We start from the raw sequence: 9730 nt of genomic DNA, 5'->3' as shown, positions 1-9730 counted from the left end.
ACTGTGCTTGGCCTTGTGATATTTCAATTCATGTACACAATGGGTAATAAATCAGGGTAATTAGCATATCTGTCATCTCAAACATCTATCATTTCTTTGTGTTGGGAATATTCAAAATCTGTTCTTCCAGCTTTTGAAAATATACAGGCCAAGCCCGGTGGCTCAAGCCTATAATGCCAGCACTTTGAGAGGCCGAGATGGGCAGATCATGAGGTCAGGAGATCGAGACCATCCTGGCTAACAAGGTGAAACCCCATCTCTACTAAAAAAATACACAAAAACTAGCCGGGCGAGGTGGCAGGCGCCTGTAGTCCCAGCTCCTCGGGAGCCTGAGGCAGGAGAATGGCGTAAACCCGGGAGGCGGAACTTGCAGTGAGCCGAGATCCGGCCACTGCACTCCAGACTGGGTGACAGAGCGAGACTCCGTCTCAAAAAAAAAAAAAAAAGAAAATATACAATAAATTGTCATTAATTGTAGTACCCCTATAGTGCTACAACTAGAGCGTATTCTAGCTGTAATTTTGTATCCACTTAAGACAGGCTTTAAAATATATATATATTTGGGGTGAATTAACAGATGAAATGTCAGGAGGCTGAGGCAGGAGAATCACTTGAGCCCAGGAGGTGGAGGTTGCAGTGAGCCAAGATCACGCCACTGCACTCCAGCCTGGGCAACAGAGTGAGACTCCATCTCAAAAAACAAACAAACAAAAAACAGATGTGGACAGACATGGTGGCTCACACCTGTAATCCCAGCACTTTGGGAGGCCAAGGCAGGCAGACCACTTGAGGTCAGGAGTTCAAGACCAGTCTGGCCATATCGTGAAACCGTGTCTCCACTAAAAATACAAAAGTTGTGGCTCACACTTGTAATCTCAGCACTTTGGGAGACCGAGGTGGGTGGATCATGAGATCAAGAGATCGAGACCATCCTGGCCAACATGGTGAAACCCAATCTGCAGTAAAAATACAAAATGAGCTGGATGTGGTGGTGCGTGCCTGTAGTCCCAGCTACTCAGGAGGCTGAGACAGGAGAATCGCTTGAACCTGGGAGGCAGAGGTTGCAGTGAGCCGAGATCATGCCACTGTACTCCAGCCTGGACAGCCTTGACAGAGTAAGACTCACAAACAAAACAAAACAAATAAACAAAACCCCATAAAAATTAGCTTGGCGTGGTGGTGCATGCCTGTAATCCCAGCTATTTGGGAGGCTGAGGCAGGAGAATTGCTTGAACCCGGGAGGTGGAGGTTGAAGTGAGCTAAGATTGCGCCACCGCACTCCAGCCTGGGCGACAAAGTGAGACTCTGTCTCAAAAAAAAAAAAAAGATGAAATGTTACAGGTTAATGAAGAAAATATACAACTTTAATACTTGCTTATAAAGTTTTTCTAAGATGCATCTTGTAAAGGATAAAGTTCAACTATTATAATAAAATTTTGTTTTTAAGTAAAGAAGATGGGAAATTCATGGCCTCTGCCTCTCAGGGACAGTAAATTTTGATCTACATGACCAAGGCTCCACCACTGCTTCAGGCTGGTGACGTGAAGGGATTTCAAGGAGATATTTATTTCTGATTTTGTCATCAGGAAAATAAATTTACTCATTTTTACAGGCAAATGGCATAACTCTGAATGATTTTAACCTCTTATAAAAGCTTTGTCGTTTCCATTTTTTTCTTTTTTGTCGTCAGCAAGAGAACACTCAATCCTGGAGCGCGGCCTGGGGACAGCATCCTCAGCATCGCCCTCTTTGTTAGCTTTGACCTCAGCGACCCTTGATAAGTTTTTATTCCATGTGCTTGAGCCCTGACTCTTCCACCCTTTTCTTCCTTGCTTCTCTCTCCTTTTCTCTGACACTCTCCAGTCAGTTTGTCCTTATGTCCCTCACCACTTCCCACCAGCTGGCAACTGAGTGGGTTTCTAGAAGCCACAGGTGAGAGTTTCCATGGAGGATGCTTCTCTCTCCAAGGCACCTTGGGTGAAAGCAACTGCGGGTTTGGTGCCTACTGAAGCTGAACGTGTGCATAGCTCTGCCTCCGGGATTCCATTCCTGAGTCTGCAAAATGAGAGTCTATGTCCACCAAAGGCATGTACAAGAGTGTTCATGGCAGCTTTATTCATAACAACTCAAAGCTAGAAATAATGCAAATGCCCATCAACAATGAAATAGATACATTGTGATCAGTCACATCACGGAATGATACACAGCAAAGGAAAAGGATGAATTACAGGCCCAGCACGGTGGCTCATGCCTGTAATCCCAGCACTCTGGGAGGCTGAGGCGGGTGGATCACGAGGTCAGGAGTTTGAGACTAGCCAATATGGTGAAACCCCGTCTCTACTAAAAATACAAAAATTAGTTGGGCGTGGTGGCACCCACTTGTAGTCCCAGCTACTCGGGAGGCTGAGGCAGGAGAACCACTTGAACCTGGGAGGCAGAGGTTGCAGTGAGCTGAGATCGCACCACTGCAGCCTGGGTGACAGAGCAAGACTCTGTCTCATTAAAAAAAAAAAAAAAAAAGAAGAAGAAAAAGGATGAATTGTTGCTATATGTACCACCATCCACTGATGAATGGCAAAAACAATAATGAACAAAAGAGGCCAAACACACAACTAATGCATATAAAGTTGTCTCCATATGTCTGTCTAGCACTCTGTCTCCATAGGTACAAATCACACAGGCAAAGCCAATGCATAGTTATGGAGACTAGAAGAGTGGTCACCTCTGGGGGATACTCACTGAGATGGGCACAAGGAGCCCACTGGAGTCCAGAGGCATCCTATGTCTTAATGTGGTTGGTGGCTACATGGGCCTATACACATGTAAGAAACTGTCATGACTTGCACACTTTACTGTATGTAAGTTACACCTCAATCAAAAAGTGAGAAAATATATTCTCACACCTGTAATCCCAGAACTTTGGGAAGCTGAGGCAGGAGGTTTGCTTGAGCCTTGGAGTTTGAGACCAGCCTGGGCAATATAGTGAGACCTTGTCTCTACTATTTAAAAAATATATATCTGAGGCCGGGCGCGGTGGCTCAAGCCTGTAATCACAGCACTTTGGGAGGCCAAGACGGGCGGATCACGAGGTCAGGAGATCGAAACCATCCTGGCTAACACGGTGAAACCCCATCTCTACTAAAAAAAATACACAAAAACTAGCCGGGCGAGGTGGCAGGCGCCTGTAGTCCCAGCTCCTCGGGAGGGTGAGGCAGGAGAATGGCGTAAACTCGGGAGGCGGAGCTTGCAGTGAGCTGAGATCCGGCCACTGCACTCCAGCCTGGGCGACAGAGCGAGACTACGTCTCAAAAAAAAAAAAAAAAAGAAAGAAAAGAAAAAGAAAAAATATATATCTAAAAAATTTTAAAATTAGCCCGGTGTGGTGCAGTGTGCCTGTAGTCCCAGCTACTCTGGAAGCTGAGGTGGGAGGATTGCATGAGCTGGGAGGCTACAGTGAGTGGTGATCACATCACTGCACTACAGCCTGGCCGAGAGAGCAAAAGCCTGCCTCAAACAAACAACAAAAGGAAAATGTATTTAGAAATGTAAAATAAAGTAACCCATAGATTATCACAAATTGCAAACAGAAACGAGCGGGGCTCTGTCCCTCTCCCTACGTTCTCGCTTTGCTGCCTGCTTGGTGTCTGTGCCTGGTGGCATCTGAGGGTGCTGTGAGTGTGCAAGACAAGCAGACACGCAGCAGGTGGAAGCACACGTCCCTCCCCAAAGGCAGCAATCTGGACCCTCCCTTTGCACTTTTGCAATCTCCTAGGCTGTGGATAAAGAGATGAGTGTATGCCCTGAGAAAAGTGGTGGAATAAGAAGTTTCTCTGATTGTGTTTTTCCCCTTGCGTTTTCCCTGATTGCACACACATGCTCTATCTCAGAGTTAAGGAAAATTCTCGAAAAGCAACGCACCTGTGGAATAACTTCTACGGGTGGGATCCACTATGGGCAAGTCGCCCCGCACCCATCGAGCCTCTGTCTCTCCCTTTCCCTATTTTATCCTATTGTATCTCCTATTTTATCCTATTTTTCCCAGATCCTTCTCTGTACCCACATGGTCTTGTCTCCCTCCTTCCTTTTTCTGTCCCCATCCCTCTCGGTGATTCCCTCTCTCTTTCCAGTCTTCCCTCAAGTAAAACCTCTAGGGTGTGGAAGAAAGATGTCACGATTGCTTACAGCATTCTATCTCACGATTGCTTACAGAGTTCTAAGTTGTTTTTTGTTTGTTTGTTTTGGTTTTTTTTTTGAGAATGAGTCTTGCTCTGTCTCCCAGGCTAGAGTACAGTGGCACAATCTTGGCTCACTGCCACCTCCGTCTCCCGGGTTCAAGCAATTCTCCTGCCTCAGCCTCCTGAGTTACTAGGATTACAGGTGGTGCATCGCCATGCCTGGCTAATTTTTGTATTTTTAGTAGAGATGGGGTTTCACCATGTTGGCCAGGCTGGTCTCAAGCTCCTGAGCTCAGGTGATCCACCCGCCTCAGCCTCCCAAAGTGCTGAGATTACAGGCGTGAGCCCTGTAATCATGCCTGGCCCCAGTTTTTCTTTCTTTTCTTTCCTTTCTTTCTTTCTTTTTTTTTTTGAGACAGTCTCATTCTGTTGCCCAGGCTTGAGGGCAGTGGTGCGATCTCGGCTCACTGCAACCTCGGCTTTCAAGCAGAGGGTTCAAGCAATTCTCCTGCCCCAGCCTCCTGAGTGGCTGGGATTACAGGCGCGCGAAACCACGCCCGGCTAATTTTTGTATTTTTAGTACAGAGGGGGTTTCACCATGTCGGCCATGCTGATCACGAACTCCTGACCTCAAGTGATTCCCCTCGCCTCAGCCTCCCAACGTGCTGGGATGACAGGCGTGAGCCACTGCGCCCGGCCTGGTTATTTCCTTTTAAAAAGGACTTTGGAAAAAACTCAGTTTTGTTTTACCAAACGCGTTTCCTGTTAATTTAGAGTCATGTACATTACAACGTGGAAATTTGATTTTTAAACTACATAGCTGTCACTCTAAAAGTTAAAAAAAAAAAAAAGAAATCACGCCTGTTGGAGTTGTGGTGTGGTAGGCTTGCTGTTTTCTCCCCAGGAAAACAATTTACAGCAACGCTGGCATTAAGTACAGAAAAGATTTACTCCAGCTGAAAATCACATACAATTTCTTAACGGTCTCCATTTATATACACAGTAATTTACAAAATGCCTCGTGGTGGGAATGCTGTTGTGGGAGAGTTGTTTCATTGATGCCGTGTGACCCGCAGAGAGAGGAAATGCAGCTGGGGTATGATTGGGGGGAGAAGTGAGGCCCCCTGAGGGAGGCTGCCAGGGCAGGGAGAGGCCTGCATGCTGGTGAGAGACAGGGCTGGGTGCAAGTTACCTGGGACCGTGGGAGGCAGACCACCTGCCTCTCCTTCAAAACAATAGTCTTCTCTGTGCCCACACATCCTTGTCTTCCTCCTTCTTTTTTATCCCCACCCCTTCTCAGTGATTCCCTCTCTCTTCCCAATCTTCCCTCACATAAAACCTCAAGGCTGTGGAAGAAAGATCTCACAACGCTTTACAGCATTCTAAATTATTTTCTTTTAAAAAGGAATTTGGAGAAAGCTCCATTTTGTTTTACAAAACACACTTCCTGTTCATTTAGACGCTTGTACATAACTGTGTGGAAATTTGATTTTTAAACTATATAGCTGTCACTCTAAACGTTAAGAGTGTTCAGTATGTGGAAGGGAGGCCACGCCCCATGGCGTGATGGGGTAGGGTTGCCGGGAGGAAGAGTAGGGGACCCGCTGGTGGCCCTGCTCAGCCTTTCCTCTGTCGCCCTGAGGATTCAGGTATCACTGCAACCTGGCCCAAACCCTGCATTCACGGGGCCCTGCTCCACCCTCCGCCTAGTAGCCAGGGGTATGACTCATCAGCTGTGTCTTACCATCTGCTGCTGTCTATGTTCCTTTCCCCCAGGAAAAGAGCCGGAAGTGAAACCGTTTCACCTCATTATGGTGTAAGGTATCCGCACTCTTTAGAGATTGATGTCTGGGCCATTACAGTTGGCTTAGCCTTTATGGTGTTAATTTATTTTGATTTTTTATTTTTGTTTTGATTTTTTATTTTTTTTTGTAGAAACAGTTTTGTTAGGTTGCCCAGGCTGCTCTCCTGGGCTCAAGTGATCCTCCCATTCAGCCTCCTAAAGTGTTGGGATTACTGGCCCTGGCCCAGGCTTTAAATCAGCCCCACAAGGAGTTTTTGCTGGAGCATTTTAAAAATCTCCGGTAAGAATAAAAAATCTGGTCACTTACCCTAATTATCAGTTCCCAGATCTTCAAGATTAGGGTGATAATACTTAACACACAGGGTTGTTTTGAGGCTAAATGAGCTAGGAGGCCTTATAGACAGCAGGTGTGCAGTCGTGGTTGCTCCTCTCACTCACGTCCCACTCCCCCCGTTCCACGCGCCTTAAACAAGATGAGTTGGTAGGTTTATTTCAGACTGCTTGGCTGGCAATTAAGAGATACTCCCCCCACGTGGGCAGAGCCAGCTTGGTTCCAGCCTGATGGTCCCTGGAACTCCATATTCTACTAGATTTGTGACAGCTTGATGCAGCTGCTTTGATGCAAGAGGATTTTTGATACAGTTTAAAACACCATCATTGTTTTTGTTTTTGGTTTGTTTTTGAGAAGGAGTCTTGCTCTGTCGCCCAGGCTGGGGTGCAGGGGCACGATCTCGGCTCACTACAACCTCCTCCTCTTGGGGTTCAAGCGATTCTCCTGCTTCAGCCTCCGAGTAGCTGGGATTACAGGCACGCGCCACCATGTCCAGCTAATTTTTGTATTTTTCAGTAGAGATATGTTTTCGCCATGTTGGCCAAGCTGGTCTCGAACTCCTGAACCCAAGTGATCCACCAGCCTCACCATCCCGAAGTGCTGGGATTACAGGTGTGAGCCACCACACCCGGCCCATTGTTATTTACCTTAAGAAACATTACAAATTATAAACATTCTTGCTCCTTCCCTGAGATAACCCTATTAAGACGTCTCTGCTCTCCTATCCCTGGATGGATATCAGTTCTGCAGTAATCCCTACCCCTCTACCCCAAATGCAGCTGAAGCTTTTTTATTTTTTATTTTATTGTATTTATTTATTTTTGAGATGCAGTCTCACTCTGTCGCCCAGGCTGGAGTGCAGTGGTGTAATCTCAGCTTACTGCAACCTCCCCCTCCCAGTTCAAGCGATTCTCCTGCCTCAGCCCGCTGAGTAGCTGGGATTACAGGCGCCCACCACCACGCCTGGCTAATTTTTGTATTTCTAGTAGAGACAGGGTTTCACCATGTTGACCAGGCTGGTCATGAGCTCCTGACCTCAAGTGATCCACCCGCCTCAGCCTCCCAAAGTGCTGCGAATACAGGCGTGAGCCACTGAGCCTGGCCGCTGCTCAAGCTTCTTACAGTGGTTTGCCATTAGGGTTTTCCTTCAGATAATGTTTTGCTACTAGGAATTACAAACTTGAAACACTTTTTAAAGCTTAAAAATATTTAAAACAGGCTGGGCGCGGTGGCTCACACCTGTAATCCCAGCACTTTGGGAGACCAAGGCAGGCAGATCACGAGGTCAGGAGATCGAGACCATCCTGGCTAATAGAGTGAAACCCCATCTCTACTAAAAATACAAAAAATTAGCCTGCGTGGTGGCGGGTGCCTGTAGTCCCAGCTACTCGAGAAGCTGAGGCAGGAGAGTGGCATGAACCCGGGAGGCAGAACTTGCAGTGAGCTGAGATCGTGCCACTCCAGGCACTCCAGCTTGGGCGACAGAGAGAGACTCCATCTTAAAAAAAAATTTTTTTTAAGCTAATTAAAAGGATCTACTAATCCTCACGTTTTCTTTACTAATCATTTTGGATTTTTTTCCTTTGAATTATGGGCAGGGAAGATACTCAAATATGGAAGATTATTGCTCTAATTTGAATGAAATAAATGTTTATTAATGTGAGGCAAAAAAAAAAAAAAAAGTGGACTTGCAGCGAAGTTCAACCATGGGGACCAGATGGTGTTTTACAGACTTAAAAAAAAATTACAACCCTTAATAACACTTATTTGTGCAGTATAATCAAAACTGACCAGGCATGGTGATTCATGCCTGTAATCCCAGCATTTTGGGAAGCCGAGGTAGGAGGATCAGTTGAGGCCAGCAATTAGAGATCAGCCTGAACAACATAGTGAGACTCCATCTCTACAAAATATAAAAAATAAAAACTTAGCCAGTCATGGTGGCATGTGCCTGTAGTCCCAGCTACTCAGGAGGATCTCTTGAGCCCAGGAATTCCAGGATATAGTGAGCTATGATTGCACCACTGCACTCCAGGCTGGGCAACAGAATAAGGCCCTGTCCCTAAAAAACAACAACAACAACAAAAAAACCAATAAACAAAACCCAAACATATTTCACAAAACAATACTTTTTGTTTTTTTGAAGCAGGGTCTCCCCCTGTCACCCAGGCTGGAGAGCAGTGGTGTGGTCATAACTCACTGTAGTCTTCACCTCCTTGGGCCCAAATTCTCCCACCCCAGCCCCCCAAGTAGCTGGGACCACAGGTGTGTGCCACCACGCCCAGCTAATTTTTGTATTTTTTGTAGAGACAGGGTTTTGCCATGTTGCCGAGGCCGGTCTCAAACTCCTGGGCTCAAACAATCCACCTACCTCGGCCTTCCAAAGTGCTGGCATTACAGGAGTGAGCCACTGTGTCCAGCAACGATACCTATTCCCGCACCACCCCACATGGATATTTTCCATTTGATTCTATTTCAATTAAAAGAAAATCTAGGCCAGGTACAGGGGCTCACACCTGTAATCCCAGCACTTTGGGAAGCCGAGGCAGGCGGATCACCTAAGGTCAGGAGTTCAAGACCAGCCTGGTTAACATGGCGAAACCCTGTCTCTACTTAGAAAAAAGAAAAAAAAAATCAGCTGGGCATGGTGGCAGGCGCCTGTAGTCCCAGCTACTCAGGAGGCTGAGGCACAAGAATCGCTTGAATCCGGGTAGCCGAGGTTGCAGTGAGCCAAGATCATGCCATTGCACTCCAACCTGGGCAACAGAGTGAGACTCCCTCTTGATTAAAAAAATTAAGAAAAAGAAAATCTTAGGCTGGGCATGGTGGCTCACGCCTATAATCCCAGCACTTTGGGAGGCCGAGGCAGGCAGATCACATGAGGTCAGGAGTTCAAGATCAGCCTGGCCAACATGGCGAAACCCCACCTCTACTAAAAATATAAAAATTAGATGGGTGTGGTCGCATATGCCTGTAGTCCCGGCTACTCGGGAGGCTGAGGCAGGAGAATTGCTTGAACCCGGGAGGCGGAGGTTGTAGTGAGCTGAGATCGCGCCACTGCACTCCAGCCCGGGTGACAAAGAGAGACTCAGCCTCAAAAAAAAAAAAAAAAAATCTTGTTTTGACCCACTAAGCTTGTTCTACTTCCTGCTAATGGATTATGATTCGCTTTGAAAACCAGTAGGCTAGAATGCAGAACTGCTCTGTGAAATAGAGAAAAATACATGTATAGTGTTTGGGAATAACAGAAAAATCACGGGAGGAGGACAGGTGGGAAAGGGAAGCGTGAGGAGGGCTGTGCAGACGTCCCAAGAACAGAGCAATAAGGGGGCAAAATGACCAGGAGTCATTGGCTACCCGAGGGACTTTTAAACACAGACATTTCTGATGTCTGTTTCCAGCTGTTTGCCTTGAAGCATT

The sequence above is a fragment of the Trachypithecus francoisi genome, unplaced genomic scaffold, assembly GCF_009764315.1.
Source record: "Trachypithecus francoisi isolate TF-2019V2 unplaced genomic scaffold, Tfra_2.0 Contig01440, whole genome shotgun sequence".
NCBI lineage: Eukaryota > Metazoa > Chordata > Mammalia > Primates > Cercopithecidae > Trachypithecus > Trachypithecus francoisi.
Note: the sequence above shows the minus strand (reverse complement) of the source record.